Source organism: Scardinius erythrophthalmus, assembly GCF_964197995.2.
Source record: "Scardinius erythrophthalmus genome assembly, chromosome: 12".
NCBI classification, from domain to species: domain Eukaryota; kingdom Metazoa; phylum Chordata; class Actinopteri; order Cypriniformes; family Leuciscidae; genus Scardinius; species Scardinius erythrophthalmus.
Window position 1 is genome coordinate 42,618,572 of NC_138232.1, and position 27,707 is coordinate 42,646,278.

Sequence of the window (27,707 nt, forward strand, 5' to 3'; positions counted from 1 at the left end):
TTGTAACTTTTTTAATAAAATGGCAAAACATATTTACAAGATAGATGTAAGCAAAATCTTAAATGGTCAATATAAGTCTTCTTCTAAATATATCTTTTGTCCTTGCATTGTGGCTCAGTCAGTGTCACACCTGAATGCAGGGCCGGCTTTGCCGACAGGCGACACAGGCGGCCGCCTGGGGCGCCATCTGCTGGACGGGGCGCAAAATTGCATAATAAAAAAAAAAAAAGTTAATTAAATGTATGTATCGTATTATGAAAGCTGCGCACATGCTGTACACTTTTACTGTGCACTGTCCACACACTGCCTGTCCACACACTGTCCGCACACTGCAATCCTAAAAAACTCTTGACAGCTGTCAAACTCACGCGCGTTGCTCAGCAACCGGGAGTGGCGCGAAAACATCTGACAGCTGGTTTTAGTGCTTTAAAGCACCCCCCCGGTTTCAAGTTTCTCACGGATGAGCTTCGGGGGCGCGCGCACCGTACCGGTTTCAAGTTTCTCACTGATCAGCTTCGGGGCGCATAAAAGGATCGGAACGAACTCAACGAAGACAGCGGAGGACCAGGCATGGACTTTACTGTGTGTGGGTGTGTGTGGTAGTCGTCCACGAGGGGCTGCTGCTTTTACTTTCGTTTTGTCATTTGCGTATTAAAGTGGAATGAGTGGCCGACTAAAAGTGGACGACAGCAAGTGGAATGTGTGGCCGACTAAAAAAAATATTTTAACTATAAGCAACCCAATTTGTCTAGATCTGTATTATTTCCTTTGTATAATGAGCTTAAATATTGCTGCGCATTATTATTGCTAACATTATTACAATGTATTCCTATTTAACTCTGATATGTAGCCTATAGGATATAAGGTCCTCGAGTCGAGTCGAATGTGTTCAAATATTTCACCAGCATCAGCCTTTTCACAGTTTGTATCACTCTGCTTGTCTGTGTTTGCGCAACTTGCATCATTAAGCCAGTAGGTGGTGACAAGTGACTGTCTTTATAAGTGAACAATTGAAATTTAATTGAACTGATTTAATAGTGCCAAAAACATTGATTAACTCAAGAAAGAAACAAGTTGCTGAAACCAATCTTTAATGCTAAAAAGTTTACATCTATGCAAAATAATCCTTGAAAGATTTCTCATTTAAGGCCATTCCTGTTTGGAATATGTGATTGTGAATTGTCAACAATAAGCAGAAACATTTTGCATTTCCATTTTGTAGTGTGGATCATTCATTTCAACATTTATCCTCATTCTCATGTTTAAGAATCTGTTATCTTGACAAATAATTTATGCTACTGCCCACTGACATGCTTTTAAAGCTATTGTTATCAAAAAATGTTGGCCTTCAAACACCTTAAAATGCACATATGTAGGTCCGAGAAATCAAAATTTTCCAGAGTGGGTGTTCTAAGGTGTAAACCATTCCTCGTTCACGCCCCCTCGCATATTGGCTTTCCAAGCAAAACCTGTTTTACATCAATTTAAATCAATGTATGGTTTTATGTGAACGATAAAGCAAGACTATTTTCACATAATTTTGAAGAAAAAACACTAGGCGAGGACATCCATTATTCAAAAGTCTTATTGACACATATTTACTATGTGTTTTGTGGCCTTATTTCAGAAATTTTATTTTTTATTTTTTTCAATATCCATGCATAAACATTATTCTCTCAAAAATGAAAACATGTACATACAAGTGGCTCACATATTATGGTAGCCCTGTTTGTGCTTTATAGAGTTAATTTACACCTTTGCCATTAATATGTTTATTAGCAACTGAAAAAAGGCACAAATGTCAGGGCATGTCAGAACATCTCAAGGGCCCCAAAAACAGCCCAGACCCCAGAGGGTTAAATTACCTATTTCAAATACACATTCATCTTCCCAGAGGTGAAGTAACCCTTTAATGTGTTTTTCAGTATTTTTTTATTTATCTATTTTTTAACCTGACCTCAGAGCAATTTTACATAGTAGACAGGTTTTTTTTTAACTAGGGTTGCAAAGGGGTAGAACATTTCTAGAAACTTTCCATGGACTGTGGAGTTTTCCTTGTTAGAAACTAAATGGGAATTAATTGGAAATTTGGGGTAATTTATACAAATGGTATCATACACAAACATTTATATAAACATTTTGTTTGGTCATAAGCAGACATGCATGCAAAGTAACAGTTTACAATTATTGTAAAAAAATTTTTTTTAAATAAGACATTTTTGACAGATTTTTTTTGAGTAGAACTTTAATTGATTATTTCTTAGAACAACAGAAAAGCATGAATGTTGCGTAAAAAAAGTCCCATGTAAAATGAAACAGAAAAATTTGTCCAGCGGTGTAGGGTCCGAGAAGCCTTTACCCTAATCGATCCCACCATGACTGCACGCAGAAGTAATGCCATTGCCATAAGAGTCTACCATGTTCCTCATCCAAATAGTTTATGGCACATAGATGGAAATATGTAGCCTAGAAATCTAGACGCACCCTAGCGGCAGCAAAATGTATTTCGCAGCCAGGGTAGTCTAGCAACTCTCAATAAACCTTCTCGCTGCAAAAACCCAGATTGGGTCAGGCCAATCACGTTGTGTATAGAGTAGGCAGGGGCGGGCTTAACATACACGACAGAGTTGCGGTTACCTGGCTGCTGCTACTTGAAAACAAAGAATGGCGGCTGCTGATGGAGAACAACGGTCTTTCGAATCGGCTTTGGCCGCGACTCGGCTTTGGCCGCGAGTGAGTGCATGTGAGAGTGTCCTTGGCCCTGTTTACACCTGGTATTAAGATGTGTTTTCGTCGATTGAATCACAAGTGGACGATGCTAAATACAGGCTTAAACATGGTCTAAAACTTATTGAGCTTTTGAATGCTTCCAGAGGTAGTTGAAAAAGCATTTGACCGGATGCTTTCATAGTGTAAACGCAAAAAATGTGGTAGAATGTGTTCGAACAACCACAAAACATTGTCTACTCTCCTCCTACTGACCTAATGCGTAAACATTATGGGAAGAGCTCTAGCCAGATGGGATTTAAACTTTGTTGGCTGAAGACTCAAGTTTGGTTTTGAAGACGAAAAACGTACCAAACACAATGTTCTCTCATCATTCCTGATTTCTAATACACACTCCCTGTGTTCGGCTGGTCTTGTGGCTGTCAGAGTAGAAACGAAAGCTGCTGTTCTGTGTATTTCAATCTTCTCCTTCATTCCGTCATTCATATGAACACTGAAAAATTTTTTTCGTTGAATTTACTAAAAAATGTTACCATAAGTGGTTGCGCACAATTGATTTTAGCTACATTTAAACAAATGCATTAAGTTGAACTTAATACATTTTAGTTCAACTTAATGCATTTGTTTAAATGTAGCTAAAATCAGTTGTGTGCAACCACTTACGATAAAAATTAATAAATTCAACAAATCATTTTTTTCAGTGTACATTGCATGAGCTTATTTTGTCCATTAGACTGAAAGATCTGAAAAAGCACATACATTTATCCGCCCATAGACCCTCCTCTCAAAGAAATCAGGACAGAAGTGGTCGAAAGTGGACAAAAGAGACGGATTTAAACACTAGGTGTAAACGGGAATTTGTCTCCCTAATCCACTTGTGATCCGATCTACCAAAACACATCCTAATACCAGGTGTAAATGGGGCCCTAGTAGTACTGGGGTTGCACAAGTTAGTGCACTTCCAATGTTGGGTTGCATCAGGAAGGGCTTCTGGGCATAAATCCTGTGTCGAAAAAGCCTTATTCAGACTGTCAGGCCAAACCCAATTTTTGTGCATATCTAATTGGAATCATATTTAGTAAGTGTGAACAGCGGGGAAAAAAATCACTTGTAATGAATTATTTTTTTTACAAATCCGGTATTGTGGTTGTCAAAACAATTGGTAACTAAACAGAACTTCATTAAAGGGTACATAACATGCACAGTTTCACCTAATCTCATGTTAATCTTGAGTACCTATAGAGTAGTAGTGCATCTTTAATATCTCCAAAAAGTGTTTAGTTTTATTATATTTATAAAAGAAAAATACAGCTTTCCGATTCTCTCCGGAAAAAGCCGAGGTCCTGGAGGCGGAGCTATAGAGTCAAGCGGTAGCGCTGATTTCCAGCAAAAGACAGAAATCTGATCCAGTTTTACTTACATTAATGGGGTCTTTTATCACTGGGACCGCTCCACGTTTTAAAGGAGAACTCCGGTCAATTTTATCATTGAGCTCATTTTTTTGTACATTTGGAGTGCTGTCAATACAGAGAACAACGACAAAAATCGGTGTTGCCTACACCGAGTTATTCTATTTTTAAAATTTGCACTCTGTTGACTTCAATGGGGCAAGTACTAAACCTGCTTTTAGCCTCTTCACATCCTTGATGTGTCATTACAAGTGCACAGAAAATGTGAGTGATTCCTTCTGAGTGAACACGAGTGGATCTGACTGCAGTAGATGTGAAAGATATGTATAAAATGATGTTATTTAAGCCAGCACAAATACCTGTGTTTACATCCTGTTTTTCGGTTGAAGTCCAAAGTAATCGATTGCCGAGTTCACGTGCATAGGTTTAGTTACCTATGATCACGCGCGTGAACTTGGCAATCGATTACTTTTGACTTCAACCGAAAAACAGGATGTAAACACACATCAATGACACATCAAGGATGTGAAGAGGCTAAAAGCAGGTTTAGTACTTGCCCCATTGAAGTCAACAGGGTGCAAATTTTAAAAATAGAATAACTCGGTGTAGGCAACACCGATTTTTGCCGTTGTTCTCTGTATTGACAGCACTCCAAATGTACAAAAAAATGAGCTCAATGTTGAAATTGACCGGAGTTCTCCTTTAATAGCAATCGATTTGCAAATCCAGCGTCGACCTGGGCCTTGTTAATAAAACATTCGTCACTGAAATGACCAGAACACACAACCGCACTTGGTACACTCCGTTGCTGCCCCGGAAAAACAAAGTGCATCCACTGTTCCTGTAACACTGGGTTCTTTGGAAAGCTGAACACGGTAAGCTTTCCCTCACATCCAAAAACACACTTTTTTGGAGACATTCTTGAACAAATCCTATGCAGCGCTGGCTGCCGATGATTTCCTGTTGAAGCGCGTTGATGTGCGCGGTCTCGCTCTCCTCTGGTCGACGTGTGCGCGGGCGAGCTTTTCCGAGAGAAATGCTCATATAAGGAGTTCCACTCTCATCTACGTCATTAGCTCCACGATCGAAAAAAAACAGCCGAAACTTGTACCGAAAATTCTCCGTTATTCGTCCAAAATATTTTTTTAAACTTTGCCCATGTTTAGCATGAGAATCCATCTCTTTAACACTGTAAACAACTCTGAATCCATGAAACACCATTGTACCCCCCCTTTAAAGCTTCAGTAGGTAACTTTTGAAAAAAATTATTTTTTACATATTTATTAAAACTGTCATTATGTCCTGACAGTAGAATATGAGACAGATAATCTGTGAAAAAATCAAGCCCCTCAGTCTCCTCCCAGTGGTCCTATTGCCATTTGCAGAAATACACCGCTCCCAGTAAGAAACAACCAATCAGAGCCAGGAGGAGTGTCTTTGGAGTGTCAATCATGCTCGTGTGAGCGCTGATCACCCCCCTCTCCTGCACAGCGCGTGCGGCCATTCAAAATCAATACTGCCGGTGTGCCGCAGCTGTGCTAATGACGGATAAACAATCCAAACGGCCAATTCCTCGTGTGACACCAGCTCATAAAATAACGGGTAAACGGAAAAAGACAGATGACGATGAAAAGACTTTGATAGAGTCCGAAATAAAACGAGGGTCGGAGCGGCTTTTCAGATGCCGAGTTAGCCACATTTCTGCTTGACAAGTAAGTATCCCTGCTTGATTTGTTTAAAGGGGGGGTGAATTACTGTTTCATGCATACTGAGTTTTTTACACTATTAAAGAGTTGGATTCCCATGCTAAACATGGTCAAAGTTTCAAAAGTTAAGTTGTACATTTGAAGGAGTATTTTTGTTCCAAAAATTGTCCTTCCGGTTTGTCACAAGTTTCGGAAAGTTTTTTTCGAGTATGGCTCTGTCTTACGTAAGAGAGGGCGGAATTTCCTTATATGGGTCCTAAGGGCACTTCTGCCGGTAAGATCGCGGGCGCGCGTGCACTCGTAAAACAGAGCAAGAGAGTGAAAGCAGTTCGCCATCAAGCCATCAAAGCGCCCTGCCCGGCTTTTGGGAAGTCAATGTCACCAAAGAAGTGTGTTTTTGGTTGCCAGGGCAAGACAACCCTGCACAGATTCCCAAAGAACCCGGCGTTAAGGCACCCGTGGATGGAGTTTGTTTTCCTGAGCATAAATGGAGTTGTGTAAGGCTGTTGTTCCCTGCATTTCGACGATGATTGTTTTATAAACAAAGCCCAGATCGTCTAATGCTTAAGGATCGAGCAGTCACAATGAAGGTTCGCGGTCGTGCGTTGGAACGGTGAGTAAAACTGTTGAATAAATGTCTCTGTGTGTTGTTAGCTCGGCGCGTTAGCACAGCTTTAGCTTCGCCCACACGGCCCGCCCCCAGCCGCTCGTTTTTTTCCGGAAAGACTCGGTACAGCCAATCTTTCAATTAAAAATATAATAAAACAAAAGACTTTTTGGAGATATGAAGGATGCAATATTACTCTATAGGTACTCAAGATTAACAGGAGATTGAGTGAAAATGAGCATTTCACCCCCCCTTTAATTTTTTAAGAACTACACAACTAAGATAATTTCAAAACAGGCCTGACAAATTATGTATGGCATGATTTCTTGTAGATTTCAGGGTTGTGCTTTGCATATAACATCAACACCAACCAAACATCCAAAAATAATGTACTAGCAAACCTTATTTAGCATTACATATCACTAGAATAATTTTCAGGCTAAGTCAACGTTTTCTAAAAACTCCCTACTGCAGCTTTATAGTTATAACTAGCTTGTTAGCGAATCAAAAAAAATATATTTTTAACTTTACCAATATCGATATGCTAGCTTGATAGTGAGTACTAAAATACATCTTATTTGTTTATATTCATAATGATAAAGTTAGATTTTTTTATTACATGTGATTCTGACATGATGTCACTGCATGCACGCTCTCTGCTCGTCTCAGGTAAATAATGCGTCCTCCAGCTTAGCGGTCGCGCGTTCATGTGTTTTGGGGGCGTGGCTTTGGAAGGAGCCCAGAAGGGAGAGGGTGGACTGAATGGAAATAATGAGCTCTCTTTAAAACAGTCGTGAGAGGTCTACATACACTCGATTTTTATAATTTCTTTTTTTTAGAATACTTACATTTAAATTATGTATTGATATATACATAAAGTTTAAACAAATTTGAAAAAGAAGTTTTTTTAGACCATTCCTACCTACAGCAGCTTTAAGTTTAGTGACAACATGTTATGTTTACATGACGGGTAGACTACTGTTATTTTAAGTGCTTGACACAAATTTCACGATTTTCATGATAAGCTTGCTCACTTTAAAATGAAAATTCTGTCATCATATACTCACCCTCAACTAGTTTCAAATCTACTGGAAATATTGGAAAATGTTATAAAGTAGCCTACTAATTTAGACATTCCACTAGAATTTTTTTATTTGCTCTGCATGTCCTAACTATGATTAAACTATGTCCCCTTAAAAAAGTCATGGTGGACTTCACATGTTGATGACAGAGCAGCACTGTTGAAGCAGTTTAGAAAAATAGGCAGAAGATGATGCATGTGGTAGGGATTCTTTTAATGATAGTAAAAGCATAGTCCATATTAAGACGTTAAGACTGCTCCTCTAAACAATTCCCAATCTAGCTTAGTCTGTAGGCCTAACTGTTGATTATTAACTGGGGTGATATTAAATCATGAATATGAAAACTGACATGTTTTTATGGTCTTGGTCTCGACTTGGACTTGCTTCCTCAAAGACTCGGTCTTGACTCGGACTCGGCATAGGCGGTCTCGTCCCCATCACTATGAATTTCTTTCTTCTGCTGAACACAAAGTAAGATATTTTGAAAAATGTCAGTAACCAAACAGTTAACTGGTCCCATTGACTTCCATAGTAGGAAAAAAAATACTATGTAAGTCAATGGGACCAGTTTGGTTACTGACATTTTTCAAAATATCTTCCTTTCTGTTTAGCAGAAGAAAGAAATTCATACAGGTTTAAAACAACTTGAGGGTGAGTATATGATGACAGAATTTTCATTTTAAAGTGAAGTATCCCTTTAATTCAATATCGAGTATATTCAATATATTTAAGATACTATGAATGCACTTATTTTTTATTGCTTAATTAACCTTGTGTTGTTTCTATGCCTTTTTTTTATACAAGGTGGGGTTTTGTTGTACACGGAGCCATTGATGGGAAATCTCGCCTTATATAACCTACCTGAGCTGCAACACAAATAACCGTGCCTCCACTGTGCTGACCGAGTTTGTGAAGGCCACATGTCTTTATGGCCTTCCTTCGCGAGTGCGATCTGACCATGGAGGGGAAAATTCACAAATCGCCCTCTTCATGAATCTTGTTCAAGGGGTGGAACGGAGGAGTCACATAATAGGAGAATCTGTTCACAATCAGTGATGGGCATTCCGGCTCTTTTTCCTGAGCCGGCTCGTTTGACTCGGCTCACTGAAAGAGCTGGCTCTTTTTGACTCACAAACGGCTCTTTAAAAAATATGTTTTAACTCGCTTAAAGTCCACCACACAACTGTGCAACGTGAATATTCACATTTTTAATTGTCCATAACAACCCAAAAACTAGCCTGCTTGCCTTGCACATCTAATTAATTGGCAAAGTTATGATCGACTGACTATTTTTCTTACCTTCTTTTTTTACTTTTTAATGTGGATATTATTGAGCTTGTAGAAGCGCGTTCTTCTGAACATCTTGCGCTGCAATTGCCCGATGTCATTTCTGAGTCATATCAGACCATGATCTGTCTCTCTTTTAAATGCCTATTCCACAGTGGTAGGCTACGATTGGCTGTTTTAAAGGTCCCGTTGCATGCAATTCCATGTTTCAAACTTTAGTTAGTGTGTAATGTTGCTGTTAGAGCATAAATAATATCTGTAAAATTATAAAGCTCAAAGTTCAATGCCAAGCGAGATATTTTATTTAACAGAAGTTGACTACAAAAAACGGCTCGATTGGACTACACCCCTCTACATCCTGCATTAGTGACATCACCAGAACCGTTTCTTGACTAACCTCGCCCACAGGAATGCTCCCTCAACTCTACTGGCTACTTGCGCACTTCTTATAACTTAGCCTACTATGTTTACTCAGCTCTTACGGTGATTTTCTGAAGTAAAACTGACGCTTCATCTTTTGTGTGATGTACAATAAACTTTATTAAACTCATCAGTACATGTTTGATCATCATTCAGACAGCAGACTTGTAGGCTATTAATAAATAATGGATACATAGCCTACAAGCAGATGACAAATACGTTATAATAACCGTAATTAAACTACTAAACCATACCTGTTTCATGTCTATACAGCACTCTGACTCTGTAGGCATTATTGTCCGACTCGAAATGAACGCCGTTACTGAGAGTTTCTGATATTATCATCATTCCGTGAGATGAATTTTTCCTGACAGACTGAGCACGAGCTCATGAAGCTCCGCCCCCTGTGTCGTCCAGCAGCACCTCATTTGCATTTAAAGGGGACACACTGAAACGGCTCGTTTTTCTGAGCCCCAAAAAATGTCAATTTAAACATGCTGTAAAAAATTATCTGTTGGGTATTTTGAGCTCAAACTTCACATACACACTCTGGGGACATCAGAGACTAATTTTACATCTTGTGAAAAGGGGCATAGAACGGGACCTTTAAAATATAATTAATATCGAAACAAAACAAAATAACCCAGGCGGTCTCATCTAAGAGACGTTTAGGCCTCCTCCAATAGTACTGACAGCTGTACTATTGAAACTTTTTTCATTTGATTGGTTCAACCGCCACCCGCCCGAATTTAATTAAAATATTATTTTTCGTCACATCATCCGCCTGATCCGCGGTTTTTCCGCATCTCTAGTGTGTGTGTGAGAGTTTGCTCGGCCCTCCCTCATGCAGTTTATTTGGTTGACATCGCGTGTATGATTGAACAGAATGTGAGGCTGATCAGACAGTCGAAACAAATGTGTGTGCGCCTTTATAATTTTATATATATATATATATATATATATATATATATATATATATATATAATTATATATATAATTATAAATGGCCTATATAATTATGTTTTTGTTGTTTTTTGAATTAGTCAATTATTTTAAATGCAATTAAAATCATTCATTATTTCATTATTAGCCTACAAAATGATTTAATTTATATAGGCTATATTTTTAAAAATAGAGTCGGCTCTTCAGACATGCGAGCCGGCTCCCGTCGTTCACCTACAAGAGCCGGCTCTTAGATCCAGCTCATTCGCGAACGACCCATCACTGCAATCAGCGCATAGAGCGACTTTGGAGAGATGTTTTCCTGCATGTGCTGCAGTACTTCTACAACTTGTTCTTCACTCTTGAGGATTCTGAGATCCTTGATCCAGATGATGATGTCCAAAAGATGTCCCTGCAAACTGTCTTCCTGCCAGAGATACAAAAGAGACTGGGTCTATTTAGGGAAGGATGGAATCACCACAAAATCAGAACTGAGAACAATAAAACACCTGTCCAAATATGGACTGCAGGAATGCTTGCCAACATTGAGACAAACTGCAGAGCCATCAGCAATGTTTTTGGTGAAGATCCTTGCAGCACACAAACTCTACAAGAGCTTTTGGCGCAACATGGCGTATAAAACTTCCCTGTGACTGATGATGGCGATAATCATTTTCCAGCTGTAGTTATGGAGCAACCCAGAATCAATCTGAGCCATCAGCAGCAGCAAAACATTATGCAGGCAATTGATACCATCTCAGATACTACTGCTAAGTATCAGACATGCTGCAGAAAAATTGCAAACACATTACGAGATGGCTGAGATACAATTAATGATACTCTGTGTTTTTTCTTGAAACGCGCCATCAGAATGATAATGTTTATGTATTCTGGATACTTGACTATCTCAAAGGGACCCCCCCTCAAAAAAATCTATTAAATGATTGTAGCAAGGTAAGCAGGAGAAGGGGAGGGGTGATTGGGAAGCAACTACCAATCCCATTACAGATTGCTGATAGGGTGGCCAAATTTAAAGGACCGGCAATATGGAAAGGCAGCCGGGGTCCTTGTAGCACCAGTTAGCCGTTTGGCTAGGAGCCGTGTGGGACTGGGTGTCCTGTGGTGTATTTCTTTCTCTCAATTGAAGGTAAACCTGTATTTTTTTGGGTGTACCATTACAAGTGATGTTTTTATTTTACTGATGCAGTCACCAGCACCAGTATAGATTTAATTGTTTTTATTGGAGGGTATTTGAATCCATTAATGCATTATGTGGGTATAAGTTTGTAATGATGGTAATATGGTGATTGTATTACATTTTAGAACTGTTTGCCTGGTGGAATAAATTCAGGACCATCATGTATTTGTCTGGCTGTGCACCTTAAAGGTATGGTTATTAATTTTGAATTTATTGTTTGTTTGTTTTTTGGACTGACACTCATGAAAAATATTCTATTTTTGTTATAGGGTGTTGGATGTTGATTGCTAGTCGCTGTTCTCGTATATTGTTTTTTTGTTTTATGTTTGTTTGGTTTTATGTGACCGTTGTGAAATTGACTGCTCCCTGATTTACTTGTGGTAATTAATTTCCTAGCCAGCTTTGTGTGGTTGTTGTTTGTTTTTTTGTTTAATGTATTGGTTGATTTGTGGCTGGCTAGTGGAATTGTTTATTTATCTTTTTTGTCTTTTTTTTTCTTTAAATTATGTATTTAATGTAAGCTGCTCTTTATCCGGGATCAAGCAGCAGGGGGTATTTTCCCATTGGGATCGGTGGAGAACTGGGAGTACAATTTAATAGAGCCCTTATAGGTCTTGTGGGTTGGTTTGTGTGTTTACTAATTGTGAACGTGTATCACATACTCCTGTTTGTAGTGAAGGGCTTATGGGGGTTTGCTGTGGTTTTCACAGAATGCAGTGAAGTGTCCCCTGTATAGGTAGCTCAGGTTTCTTTGTATTCCTAGTTGGACAAATCAAGAAACTGTTCCCCCTGTCAGCTGAATCAGTCTATGTCCTGAATAATTTTATGGTATTGTTTAATAAAGAATTTTGTATTTTTCTACCACTTATTGTCTTTGGTGATAAATCTGTTTTTTTCTCTGTTTTATTTGGCCCTCGTGGGTGTTACAAATGCCTTCAGGTAAATACCACACTGTCTGTTTCCTGCTCTGACAAAATGTTTTTAGCAGGATTACTGACTCCAATGTGAAAAAAGGATTCAGACAAATGTAATCAAAATTGATTCAGGTTTTGTTCCATTTATGCAGTGAAACATTTAGATGTCAGATGGATCACTGTTTTGAATCACAACTTGCTGTTATGTACTTTTTTAATTTAGTGGAATTAAAACTGATATTGATAAATCGAGTAAATTAAGCAAAATGTGCTAATATATATCAAACACTAAAGGTAAGAACAGTACAACAATAACAGTAAATGCAATAACAGTAAAATGCGTGTTTGAAATGGCATAAGGGTGGATAAGTGTTAAGAGAATTATTTCAAGTATTTCTTTTATCACCCTTACGTGAACAAGGTACTACATGGTGCCAAAGGTTGGCGACTGCAGAATACCTTCGGGTCATGTAGGTTCTAAAAGATTCATAGGTATTGTGAATGGGAAGTCTGAGAACAATAAGGCATGTGCTGGCCTCTGGAAATATTCTGGTGTCTTGACCAAATGTAAGTAAAAATTCAATTTTTGGCTGATGGGGGAATCCTAGAGGAGGCACAGATGAGGCTCCAGAAGCAAACTGCAGCACCATTTCCAGTGTCAACGGATTGCAGTCACCTTCTGTAACCACACAGATTCAGACAGACACACAAAGAAGCAGAATAAGGTTTAAATTGAATATCAGATTCAGTATGTTGACTTTTTCAAGCCAACTTTTTTTTTTTGGAAAGAAATTTAACTTCACAAAAATGTGTCACTCAAAATCACATAAAATGCAAATACATTTTTTACCACAAAGTGGTTGTAATGTTTAAATGATAAAGCACTAAAACCCCTACCTTCTACATCTATTAACCAGTCTCTCCAGAAACATATGGTCTTATTTTCCAGTTGCCTTTTGTTGCTGCCAAGGGGTGAGAAGTCCACTTCGAAAAGAGTTGTCAGATCTTTTGCCTCCAGTGGTCTGATCGCATTGACAAACAGGTCCTCAAATATTTCAGCATGATTTTTTAGTTCGTCCATCAGACCAGAAGTTTTGAAACCCTCTTCAAATCTGTCACAGGACATTTAAAGATTTTAATCAAGTCATGATGAGATTTTAGCCACAACCAAACTTTCCATTTACTACATTTTTCCTTTGTACAGCATTTAAGTGGTTCTCATGATGGATACTTACTGTCTGAGAGCCAAATTTATCCGCCCATTCACAAAGTATTCTGCTGCAGATTAGATCAAGGAATCCCTCTCTTCAAGTGATGAGATGTACCTAAGTGCCCCCATCATGTTCAGACTGTCCCCAGCATCTGATATAGCAGTATTTGCTTTTTGAACAGAGTCTGCTTCTTTAATCTGCAAGTAAATCATTAGAAAGTTATGCCATGAAATCACAAAGCATCCTTTGCAAATGACAAAATAAAAAATCCCTGCATAGATGAGACTGTTTAATGTACAAGTCTAAAGTTTATAATCACCTTTGTGAGTTTTTCTCTGAAGCAGCTGTCTGCTATTTCCTCAAGGGAGACCGGAAGTGTACATGTACCACAGAGTTGCATAAAGAGACGATCAGAAAAAAAACGAGGGCCAACTCCACCATGAACTATGCACACTGCAATCATTTTTGCAATGGTCATGTACAAGCCATTCTCAAGTGCTGAAACACACACACACACACACACACACACACACACACACACACACACACACACACACACACACACATATATATATATATATAGTGATATACTTAGTATATACATATATTTCAATTTCATAAGAAAGAAAAGCAAATTAGATAATCCTCACCATGAGTATCAAGAGCCAGTAGTCTGTTATCTTCCGGCCCTTCAAATATTTTTGATATCTGGATTTCCCTCATCAACAAGCGTAGGTATTCCCTGGTTGGTCCACCATCATCTATAGCTCCTTCTCCAACCCCATCATAGTCCACAAAAATCACATCCAGCCTTGCTTCTGGATTGAAGCGCCTTTGTTTGAAAGCGTGCAGGCTACCTTGTAATATGTTGTCTCGACTTACATTAATTTGATTGCTTGTGGGACAACATGAGAGATCACCTCTGCTATGAAGCTTCTTCAAAATCATCTGTTGATCAACTCTAAAACACAAAGGGGTAAAATAATTTTGCTTTTGATGTGTCTGACATGATGCTGAAATCCTTCACGGAGGATCCGAAGAGGCCAGTGGGAGAAAGCGGGGCGTCAAGGAACGCAGTGCGTTTGGACTCGGCCATCTCTGAGAGCGTTAGAGATGTGAGAGAGGCCATACTCCGTCCAATGGCCTGTGCTGCAGACTTAGTCGCACGGAGAGCGAGGTCCGTGGCGCTTCTTAAGTCCGGCACGCAAATCGCGTTAGGTCCTTTCTCGTCCAGCTTTCGGAGGAGATCGGCCTGGAAGATCTGCAACGTGGCCATGGTGTGCAGCGCCGACACAGCTTGCCCGGTGGCGGAGAAAGCGCGGAGGAGCAGGCTTGACGTCGTGCAGCAAGCTTTTGAGGGTAGGGCCAGCTTAGCGCCGTCCAGCGGAGGGCGGGCATAAGTGGGCCGCTATTGCCTCTTCGACTGGCGGCAGCGAATGGTATCCCCTGTTCTTGGCATCGTCAACTGCAGAGAATGCCAAAGAAACAGATGGACGCACTCTAGCTGAATAGGGGGCGTTCCAGGACTTAGCGACTTCTTCGTGTAGCTTAGGAAGAAAGGGCGCAGGTTTGGACGCAGGCGAAGCGCGCTCCCCAGGCAGGAAAAAGCCATCCAGCCGGTTGTGAGCGGGCTGCTCGGGCAAAGACCACTCAAGGCCTGTGCGAGTACTCGCATGAGGTCCGTCTCGATGGACGCTCTCTTGCCTGACGATGTGCGGGCAGAGGGCGCGAGATCCTCAGAGCTCGCCCAATCCTCACTGCCTGACGCCAGGATAGAGCAGGAATCATCCTCTTCCAGCAGGGCTTCCTCGTCAGCGATGTCGACGGAAGCGGCGGCAGACAGCGGCCGCTGTCCGTCAGGAAGAGAGGCTGACGAAGCTGGTGAAGCAGGCGGGCGAACCGGCGAGCTTTGGCAGCTGGGGGAAGGTTTCGGGACCCGCTGGGCACGGTGCTTTTTACGGCACGACACCGCGGCGGGTGGGGGAGCAGTCTCGGCGAAGAAGGCCAGGCGAGTCCTCAGAGTCACCATGGGCAGTAGCTCGCAGTGAGGGCAGCCGCCGTCAGCGAGCGCGAGAGCTGCATGTTCCTCACCCAGGCAGGAAACGCAGATCACGTGGCGGTCCCCGTCGCTGAGTGTGGCTCTGCATGAGCCGCAGGAAGGCATCTTAAAAAAGATGTGTGTCACGGCGGCGACACACACACACACACAATACAGAGAATCAAAGGATATAAGCGCCGGAAAGTGCAAGGAAGGCGGCACGGCCAGCGAATTCAGTGACTCGTCCCGCTGAAGGTGCTCTCTCTCAGACGGCGCGGCTTCTCTCCAGCTCCAGCGATGCGTGTGCTTCACTTGAAGGATGAAAAATCAGATAATAGCTGCCTGCGAGCGGTATTTATAGGCCTAGACCACGCCCGTTTCGGCGGGATGTGACGCAGCGGGCACGAAGCACCCTCATTGGGTCTGGCGTCACGCCAGGCCTCGCTCGATAGGCTGCTGCAGTTGCTGCAGAGCAGCCAATAGGCGTGCGAGCTGCCTCGCCTATGTCTGTATGCTGCTGCAACGCGTTTTGCATTATTGAAAAATTAAGGATAATTTTTGGCTTAAATATCTCGCGGAAAAAGGATTTTCCCCAAGCGTAAGATATCTTACGCAGTACGAGAGACCTCTCGTAAGAGAACGGCCCTAGGTGTACTGGTTCGACCGGTTCACTGAAAAGAGGCGGTTCAAAAGAACAATTCGTTCACGAACCGGCCATCACTATTCTCTGGTGGAGACAGCTCAGCTCACGTCACCGTCTCGAGTGCAGGCAAGACAGAAGAGTTCGAGGGCGATTCCACGGCGATATACGGCTTTGGTTCCGGGCGCAGTTCATGCGGCGACTGGCTGAGCTGCGTGTGTGCCTCAATTGTGTACGTTGGTTTCTGTCCTGGCTTCTGTCTCTTTATTTTTATTTTTATCGTTCTTAACTAGTTTTTATCACTTTCTAAGTAAATGATAAGTCTGTGGAAGCTGGTGTTCCTTATGCTACTGCTGATTAACTGGGGAAATGCGACCGTCTTGGTGAATAGCGGAGTTTTGGCGGAGAGCGTGCCAGTGATGACTAGGGAGTTCCTGTTAGGTCTGCGTTCTAATGCCGGCTTTGTCAACCCTGCCTGGGAAGTTCCCGAAGAAATTCTCCAGTCCTCTGCAAACACTCAGGAATCGAAAAGGAAAACTAGGAGGATACGCGGGAAGCGAGGTGGAGTTCGACGCAGATTAAAGAGAGCTCAAAGATTCATCCCGCTGCCTGGAATACTCCTAAGCAATGTACGCTCGCTTCGCCACAAACTTGATGAACTACAAGCCAATGTGAGTTTTATGCATGAATACAGAAACAGTCACATGATTGTATTCACCAAAACCTGGCTGGATGATTCGGTTGACAATAGTACTTTACAGATCGAAGGTTTTGGAACACCTATTCGACTTGACAGAGATAAACACACAACAGGAAAAAGTCGAGGAGGAGGTGTGTGTGTTTATATTAAGGAAAGCTGGTGTAAAACAGCAATGGTGCGTTTTAAGATTTGTAATTCAGATATTGAACTCATTGCAATATCTGTACGTCCTTTTTATCTCCCTCGTGAGTTCCCCTTAGCTGTTTTTTATTGTGGTATATACTGACCCACGCGCCAACTTTGATGTGGCTTGTGAGACTGTTAAAAACACCCTAGATAAACTTGATAATTTATCCCCAGATGCACCCAAATTTGTTTTAGGGGATCTTAGCAATTGTATTATGGACAAACATCTAAAAGGCTACCATCAATAGGTTACCTGCGCTACTCGTGGTGATAAAGTCTTGGACAGATGTTATGGTCCCATCCCGGGAGCGTATCGGTCTCTGTCTTTACCTCCTCTTGGTTCAGCCGATCACAATATGATTTTACTGACTTCTGTATACATTCCCATTGTGAAACAAGTGAAGAAAGAAATACGATATGTGAAAGAATGGACACCTTCTAATATTGAAGTTTTGAAGGGTTGTTTAGATTGCACCGATTGGAATATGTTTTTGAATACATCTTCTGATTTGAACGATCAGGTGGTTACCATTTCTAAATATATCACTTTTTGTGTTGATTCTGTTATACCTACGAAAAAGATCACTCTGTATCCTAATAATAAACCTTGGATCACAAAGGAGTTAAAATGTATATTGAACGAGAAGAAGAGAATATTTTTTGGGGGGACCAATGAGGAGAAAAAACAGATAAATAGGGAAGTTAAAAGAGCAATTAAAATCGCTAAAAATAATTATAAAAATAAGATTGAGGATGTGTTCAGGCAAGGTAATCTTAAAGCTGCCTGGAAAGGAATTAAGAGTATGGCTGCAGTGAGTACATTAGTACCAAAGCAACATATACCAATTGGAAACACTGACAATGATTTAATTCTATCTAAAGAGTTTAATGACTTTTTCTCTCGTTTGGATACATCCTCGTTCACTGATGAGATAACTATTTTTAAAAAGACCTTGAGTATTTGTAATAATTTTAAAATTAATTTGTCTAATATATCAAGACAGCTGAAGGCCACACCGCTTAACAAGGCCCCAGGTCCAGACGGTATATGTAGTAGAACACTGAGACACTGCGCTGACCAGCTCAGTGAAGTTCTCCAGTTACTTTTTCTATCCTCTTTAGATCAAGGGTTGGTACCTGATTTGTGGAAAAGTTCAATCATTGTACCAATACCTAAAAAAACTAAACCAAACTCTTTGAACGACTACCGTCCAATCGCCTTGACCTCCTTAGTTATGAAGATTTTTGAAAAAGAGATGAAGAGGTATATAATGACAGTTGCTGGACCACTTTTAGATCCGCTGCAGTTTGCATATTGCGCTGGAAGAGGCGTAGACGATGCAAAACTGTTTTTGATAAATACTCTTAGTCGTCATCTGGAAAACAGCGGAGCTTTTGCGCGGCTTTTGTTTGTAGATTTTTCATCTGCATTTAATCTTTTGCAATCTATTACATTGGGGCAAAAACTTATCAGTCAGTTTAACTTTGATCATGGATTAGTTTTATGGATCATGAACTTTTTATCAGACAGACAACAGAGGGTTAGGATTAATGAGGTGTTATCAGATATTGTAAATATCTCCACAGGTACCCCACAAGGGTGTGTGCTCTCTCCTATTTTGTTTATACTATATACAAATGACTGTCAGAGTTTGCAAGATAACAGTTACTTGGTAAAATATGCAGATGATACTGTGTTACTCTCCTTGCTTTCACATTCAGATCAGGAATATGGTTCTGTTTTGAGTAATTTCATCTCTTGGTGCAGTAATATGAAGCTAGATCTGAATGTTTCAAAAACTAAAGAGATGATTATTAATTTTAGCAGGAGGACATTAGCACTTCAACCGATAGTCATTAATGGTACACATGTGGAGGAAGTAGAACAATATAAGTACCTGGGCACGGTTTTTGACAACAAGTTGAAGTTTGATCAGAATTCTGAGATAATTATTAAAAAGTCACATCAAAGATTGTTTGTGCTGAGAAAGCTCAATTCCTTCGTGTTAATGTGTTAATGTTCTATGTGTTAAATGTGTATGTAAATGTTAAGTGTTTTATGTGAGGCACCATGTAAGCTTAAATTAATTGCCCCACGGGGATCAATAAAGTTTTAAACTAACTAAAAAAACTAATAATAAAATGATGCATGGAAAAGAAACTGTCAACAGTTTCAGTGAGTTTAAGTTATACATTTATAGTTCGAGTGTTGTAATTTTATGATGCAAGTTTAGCACTGCTGCAGTTCATTTTACAGTTTCCCCTGCATTATGTTGACTATTAGGGACAAGAAATTTAATTATTTGTCAAATTCGAATGACGTTTAGGTAATTTATTGACAGTATGAGTGAGTTTAATTTGTTGATTGATCGATCGTTAATCTAGTAAATTATTTAATCCACTGAACACTGCTGTGGTAATGTAAAAATACTCTCCCAACAGCATACTGTTTATTTTTAGCCTAATTCCTTGTCAAATTAAAATGATATAGTTGTCACTTGTGATGGTATTTTGTAAAGATATGGCCAGACTTGCAGTCTGTCTACCAATAACATTAGAGCGACAGCACTAACGCCCACAAGCGACCACAGTAGCCACAGGCTTTTAGACGCGCGCGAAAAAAAGTTCTTCTGCATTGTGATGAGATAACAGAAGTGAAAGGAAAATTAGTGCTTTTAATGATCAAGTGCCATTTCAGAGGAGGACAAAGAAGCATCTACAACTGTTGTCATTTTCAAGGTAAGTTATCCCGAATTGCGTGATTTTGCGTGTGTTTTTTTCGTCCAGGCTTAAGATTTCATCAGGGTGTGTGGATATCACTACAGATATGAATGCAGAAACACGTGCCCGTAGTGCTTGTGTCGCGCTGGCGCGTGCCCTGCAAATACAGAAAAGTGTTCTCCTTCGAACACTGTCTGCCATGTGCTTTTATATTTAATGGCCACACTTGGTCAGCATACACTCCTGCGATGCGACCGTGTCCCCTTTCTCCCACACAGGGCTTAATTTGAGCCGGAACATGTTCCGTCACCTCCGACATTGGATCCGGAACCTTTTTTATTGGATCCGGCACCTCCTGTGTCACTATGGAAAATTAATTGCCTAAATGAAAAAAAATTATTTACTGTTTGTGTAGTGTTCAATGTTTGTGACACATGACTTGCCCGCTTGTTGTAGGCTACTAGTTGAGATTGCTGTTAGCCTCGATCGTTTCACTCAGGGGAAACATGTCAAAAAGACAGAAAAGTTTGCTTAACTTTTTCAAATACGCTGGTCAGTCAGATCCCAAACAAGCAAAAATCGTTTCCGCTGATCAAGAATGTGGAGACCACGGTGGACACAGCAGTAGCCAAGTATCGACATAATATCCCGTTATTTCGACAAAATAAGGGGACATTCTAATCTGCATTAAGCCACATTAAGCGTTCTTATAATGGTTTTCTATGGGAGGAAAATGCTTAACGTGTAATTGCGTTCATATTGTGGGCTCATCTGATTTTTATACATAGCAAAGCCTACTTTGTTATGATTTTAGTACCATAATGATTAATAAATGCACGCACAATTAGCCGTGAATTTGATTTGAACAGATGCCTTTCAACTTGTGTGTGCAAAATTCAGAATTAAATGAATGTGCAGCAATTTGTTCAAATAAAGAGTATGTAGGCCTACTATACTGTTGTAGCCATTAAATAAGTGCATTTAGTTTCATATTTGTTAAAATATTATAATGTTATTTTTTCCCATCTATGTTTATTATAAAATGTGAACTGCACGAGTAAGATAGGATGCGCAATATGAGATATGGAGCGGGTCAGACATGATTTTGACCACTTCATCAAGTTTTGTTTTGTAGAAAGCATTTCTTTAAAGTGAATTTCGTTTTGTATCTTAATTTTAATCAAATTTTCATCAACCAATTGCCTGGATTTAATGAATAAGAAGAAAAATATAACAGACAATCATGGAGGCGCCCGCGCGGTCACTTGCATTGCACGTGAACTGGAGCACATCTCATCCTAACTTAACGAAAAACTCAGCGTATGCCTCACACAGACATGAGAAATAGCCTACATCAAATACACAAAGCTTTAAATGTCTTTAAACGAAATAATTCAAAATGAAAAAAGAAACTCTCTGATTATGTAATCCATTAGGCCTATTTATGTGCATTTCTCTCTATAGGCGCGTTCACACGGAGATAGCGATCGTCAACTTCAACTTTGCAGCCGAGTCGACACTGTCAGAGAAAACACTTGTTTATTAATAAAAATCAATACACACGTCACCGGATTTACAAATGCACATCTTGCTTGTTGCACACTCACATATTATGTCGAAATGACGAGATATTGTGTTGAAATAACATTATTATTAATAATAGCCTACATATTTAAGAATATTTGATTGAAAGCTGAATGTTGCGCTTGTTCAATTTAATAAAATTAAAACTTTAATTGTGATCATTAACATAACTGAATATTAAATATTAAGTGGCCAAGTTTTGCGCAGCTCCCCCCGTCAATGATCTAGCACCCCCTCAGCACATGCGTTAAAAATTCTCTGCCCCTGCAGAGAAGCTATACGTAGGCAGTTTAATTTTTTTGTTTTTTGTTCCGTTACCTCCAACCCCCGTTTTAAGTCGTCGGATCCACCCCCCCTCTGCGCTCCGGGACCTCCCACTTTACAAATTAAGCACTGCTCCCACACATACATGCTGTATATGTAGTTTACATGATAAACGTAGTCTTAATATTACAGTTTTTTTTTCAAATAGCTTAGACTCTAAAGTGAAACTTGAAACCCACTCAGTGAAACCAGTCATATCTTCAGACCAAGTTTGAAAAACAACAAGCACATTACGTGCGTTACACCCAGTTTGCTGAAATAACTTTTTTGCAAGACATTTCTCTACATTACACACATCACTCAAAACTAACAGCTCTTTTGTTTTATTTAGGATACACTGCCATTTAAATGCCACATTAATTTCCTGTTGACCGACACCCACTGATCATGTATGAAAACCCTTGTACATAAATTGATCACTTAGAAATCAAATCTCAGTGTTTTGAGAGAGATTTTTTTTTAATGTATTTGTAATGAGTAGGCTTTATGTATATAAATTTACATATATGAAGCCTATATATATTTATGTGTATACATATTTACATATATGTTTATATACAGCATTTATGTGTACACACACACACACACACACACACACACACACACACACACACGAAGCACTTTAGAAATAAATGTGATTTTCTGATTGGGCTAGTATGCTTATTCAGTGTGTGTGTGTGTGTGTGTGTGTGTGTGGGAGAGAGAGGAAGAGAGTTTATTACAGTTTTTCTGAATTGCTAAAACACTAAACCCAATTCTCTGAACCAAATTCTCAATAGCCTAAACCAATTTGTTAAATAAATCACTCTTTCTGTAATTTAGGTAGTTAAAACACTGTTTGCAAATCTCATGCACTCTTATATCAATACTCTAAACACATTCTCACTCACTAAAACACATTTCGCAATGTGATGCACTTATGTTTAAAAACGCTAAACACAGGCAGGCAAAAGTTAAACACAACCACAGCACAGTTGTCGTCGTTTAGACCCAATGACTCAAAATTGTTCACACTTATTTCAAATGATGTGACCAGGGACGTGCACAGACATTTTGAGGGGCAGGGGCTCAAGTGAAATAAAGGGCACTTCTCATAATTACGTAAAAAAAAAAAAAAAAAAATATATATATATATATTAACGCAACTCTGACTTCCTTTTTAAAAAAAATAATTAAAAAAGTTAATTAATTTTATCTTCCTCAAACTCACGCAATTGTTTCATTTTCAAAAGATGCTACTAGTTTCAAGTATATATTTAGAATAACCTAAATAACTGCATCAAGCAGAGGGGCGTGTTTTACTAATAATTTGTTTATTTTTGCACAAGGCACTACATCATTTTAATTATTTTGGTGTTTTCAGAATACATAACACTTTAAAATCAACACAAATATTCACTCTAAACTGAAGAGGGCTGTTGCTGCTATTTTGTTAACTTTACTGAAAAAAATCACTGCAAAAATGATTGACAAAATACAAAAATACAGCAATTTAATAAAATTATTACAAAAAAAAAAGGTCTTCTACTTCAAAATAAAATCTGTTACTTCCATTCCCTGGTTGTCTCTCCTTCCTCCCTTACAGCGGCAACCTTCTGAAGGGCCACGTCCCTGTAGATGTTTATGCATGTACACACACACACACACACACACACACACACACACACACACACACACACACACACACACACACACACACACACACACATACACAATTACTGATGGTGACTGACATGGACTTAGTTTCACATTTGAGGGAGGACTGTATCATCATCATCAAATAAAACCTTCAAAATCCACATTTAGATGGAGTTTGTTTTAAACCTGTACTACACTCTAAAAAATATTCTGTGGCTTAGTAAATATTACAGAAATATTTAACTTTATTAACTTAATAAAATCTCTGAAAATCTTACTTGATTGTTTGCATTAAACTTACCAAAATAATTGAGTAAAAATTCAATAAAAGCCAATGTCATGTATGTGGTTGTATAGAATACTATTTTATAAAGGTTTAGAGGAAATAAAAAAAAGTTAAATTACTCATAAATAAAAAGTTAATTTATAAATATTGTTATTTTTAATGTTAACTTATTTCTACTCAGTTTTATGTATTCATGCAGATGCAGTTACTCGGATTTACTACATTTTTTAGAGTGTATCCTCCATCTGTTTGCATCTGTAGATTTCTTCTAAATTCACCAATTTTTATTTCTAAATTTCAGGGGGAAAGACTCTTGATGCAAGTCATTAACTGGGGACGTTCTGTATGCAAATTAGGCGTCCACTAGTTAAAGGGATAGTTCACTTTGAAATTAAATTTTGGTATGTTTTAGCTTACCTCAAGGGCATCCAAGATGTAGGTGTCTTTTTTTCCGCAGTAGTTTAAATTGATATTTTTAGGTCAAACCGTTCTTGTCTGTCAGTCGTATACGTTAATGCAGGTCTATGGTCACGGTCTCAAAGAGGATGCACAGAGTCCAAATTAAAACAATTCCCCATCGTCCAAATTAAATAATTCCCCATCGTAAGTACACACTGATGGCCTAAGACACGGAACGAGCGGTTTGTGTGAGAAAACGAACAGTATTTATATCGTTTTTTTAGCTCTTATACACAGCCACGTCCAAGTGATCTGAGGGCGCGCGCGCATCCTGGTGTGTGACGTGTGTGCAGACTGGTGCATAGATATATACACTAGATGTCGCCTTAAAGACATTCGTTCCAATAACCTGCCGTAGACAAGGCGACATCTAGTGTATATACTATGCACCAGTCTGTGTACACGTCACACACCAGGATGCGCGTGCGCCCTCAGATTACTTGGACGGACCTGATATTTAGATATACTATTCTTCAATAAATATATTTGTTTGACAGGGAAGCTGTGCGCAAACAGGAATATATATTATTTTTCAAAAATAGATAAAAAGCACCCCAGAAAAAAGGGCACTTTCTCTCCAGGAATAAAAAGGGTAGGTGCTCAAGCCCCCTTTGATGTCTGTGTGCACGTGCCTGGATGTGACCAAACCAACTGTACATAATACAAGTCAGTTCAGAGTTCAGTACTGACTCAAAATGTTGCACTGAATGTAGATACCAACAATGGTAAACAATATAAGAGGTAGAGGAGGAAGAGTATGAGTAAAAGAGAAAGAAGAGTATGTGTGTAAGAGGTGGTGAACGAGGAGGAAGAGGATGAGGATGAGCAGGTGTGGAGAATGTTGTCAAGGCTGGATGTGCTTTAGGGTTTTTCCCTTTGCCAGAGATGATATTGTCTGTGATGTGGCAAACTCCTCTGGCCAGATCCAGCATGAAGACATGATGCTGAAGCAGAATAAATCTCTCACTGACCTTGATCTTGCAGTTGCAAGTCTTCTCAGTGTAACATGCTTTTCATTTAGAGTTTTTACTAGGGGTGTAACAATATATCATGTCACAATATATCGCAATACAAAAATGCAACAATATGTATCATGAATAGTGACTGTATACCGTGAATAGTTCACCCAAAATAAAAATTACTCCGTGAGAAAAAAATAAAGTTTTCAGTTTTAGTGTCAGTACTACATTAAAATATTATATATAATGTTGAATATAATGTATAATAATGCAATAGGGAAATATCTGTGTAAAATAGTGGCCTACATTATTTTAAATGTATCTAGTCAGTGAAAGAGAAACATATTCGTCTAAAATAACTCCGTATTTTCAGCTTCAGAATCATGAATATTGTTATTCTGGTGTCTCTATTGTCCTGTGCTTTGGGTTTCCAGCACCAAGTCCAAGAATATTCATTTATACACACAATTTAATATCACATTTATCAGTTTAATAAACAGTAAATTTTTTGTTAACCTTTTATCATATGTCTTGGAGTATCGCAATAATATCGTATCGTGAGTTCAGTATTGTGATATGTATCGAATCGTGACATGAGGGTATCGGTGTTATCGAGGGTAACACCCCTAGTTTTTACTTTAACCTTTTTGGCTTTTGCAGTCACTGTAATATTTTCACAGTATGCAAGTGCTGAATATACAGACATTTGATAGGCCTACTATACAATATTCAGTACAATACTATACTTGCAGTGCATATACAATTTATTCACCTTACTACTGTAAGCTGTCATTACTATACTTTTTTACATAATTGCAAAATTTGTTTATTTTGTTACAATATACATTTTTCTGTTACTGCATGCTTTGGATTCTGCGTTCTCCATTTTTTTTATGTAGTGTCTAACAAATGATCTGTAGTGTTTATAATATTGACTCGCTGTGTGTATAATCTGAGAGCATTGTTTGATTTTGAGCACAGATAAAATTGTTTTGAGGCAATTGTTTGATTTTCCCAGAAAAGTCAAAGGTTCTCTGAATGTGGTTTGAAAATTTGATTCCCTTTCGAGAGCAGTAACTCTACATTGCGTAGCTACGCTTCTGGAAGTCCTCCCTACTCCACTTTTGTTGAAATCTTATGGGCTAACGGCAGCTTGGAACAGCTGGCCAATTATCGCGAAGTATGCAAATACTGACTGGCTCGTGGGCAGTGTAAAATGCACGGGCGCGACAATTGCATCAGAATCTCTTTCTTCACGCTGTCATCGTTGAAGTTGCACCTGAGGACTAGTTACCTTTTCTTCCTCGCATCCGATGGCTAACCTTTGAGGGATTTTTGCGGGCCCCATCGACCCACCCCCACACCTACGAGTAAAACTGCGCCACCTGCCTGGGCCTGGCCCATGCCGAGGCGGTCTTCTTGGACTCCACGTACACGTGTGCACTGCGCCGACCTGCCGGTGCGCACTCGAGAGGTTTTTTGCTAGTACAGGGTCGAGCCCCACTGCCGCCAGAAACGGCGGTGGCGACCAGGCCTGGGGCCATAGTCCTCTGCCGTCGCCACGCACCTGTCCATTTCTCGGACGCGCTGGACTCGGCGCAAAAGACTCTGGTAAAAAAGGAAGTAAGTCTGATATTACCAGTCGAGTTGCTGCCAGGCTGCCGCCAGGTTTATTTCATCCCTCGTCGAGGTCTACTCTTTGTCTGCTCCTTGTCCCGCCTAAGATCGGCTGAGCAGCTTACTCAGGCTCCTCCCTGAGCCAGATCTTCTCTGTAGGCAGTGGATGGGACCGAGAATGTAGCGTCACGGACCACAGAAAGCGCCGTCCTCGGCTGCCAAGCCTTTGTCCTACGGACCATCCAAAAGTTTGTTGGAGGCCTCGCCCCAAAGTGCTGTGTTCTGCATCTTTTCCCCTCTGTTCCTGTAGGCAACATTTGCAATGTTTGTGTGCTGTTTGTGTGAGCTCCACAATAAGAGCACATATCCCTTCACACAAAGGGCCGTTTCCTCCTCATACACTCAACACTGTGTCACTCGCCCTGCCCCGAGCAGTGTGAAGTTGCAGTCCGTGCCTACTGTATAGTGGCCTTCCGATGGAAAATCATGAGAGTGCCTATGTTCCCCTGCCGTCCACAACACTGCTCGTGCCCAATTGGCAGCCAGCCTGGCTGGGGCAGGGCTCCAGTCTACAAACTGGCAACAGTGGCCATAGAACTATACGGCCGGTGTCATTTCCTAGACGCATGGGCAGTTATTCCAGGCATTTCACCTTGGCTACTGGGGATAATTCAAAACAGGTATTCTCTTCAGTCCAGATGCAGACCACCCCGCGTCAGGCGTGGGTCCGTCACTGACTTTGCCTCAAAGTCAAATTGTACATACTGATATGTGTTTATGCTGTTTTGTTGCCCTGTATCCTTCAGCGCAACTGGCTATTCTGATGCGTGATGGGAAGTCCGGTTCTTTTCCTCGAACCGGTTCTTTCGGACAATTCGTTTCAATGAACTGGTAAAAAAAACGGTTCACCAGTTCTTTTACGTCCTCACGTAATTGCGTCAATTCTATCACCCCGGTGGATAAAAATACATTCAAATAATGGCATTCGTAATCATAACTTCAGTTCATCGTCATAATCATCTTGGATGAGTTTCTTACAATTACGTTTTGCA

At 39.9% G+C, this 27,707-nt stretch overlaps 1 protein-coding gene and 1 long non-coding RNA gene across 3 annotated transcripts in view; both read left to right on the forward strand.

The window, feature by feature from the left end:
* The first annotated feature begins 11,147 nt into the window (after positions 1-11,147).
* Positions 11,148-12,401, forward strand: LOC308699954. Its single transcript, XR_014031247.1, has 3 exons — positions 11,148-11,327; positions 11,504-11,567; positions 11,648-12,401. It is a non-coding gene; the product is annotated as an uncharacterized lncRNA (long non-coding RNA).
* A 7,249-nt stretch (positions 12,402-19,650) lies between these two features.
* Positions 19,651-27,707, forward strand: part of LOC308699952 (NACHT, LRR and PYD domains-containing protein 3-like) — a 42,534-nt gene continuing 34,477 nt past the window's right edge. For both annotated transcript variants that reach the window (XM_081381158.1, XM_081381159.1), the window contains exon 1: positions 19,651-19,806. The gene's annotated coding sequence lies outside the window, so the exon portion shown is untranslated. The remainder of the gene's footprint in view (positions 19,807-27,707) is intronic.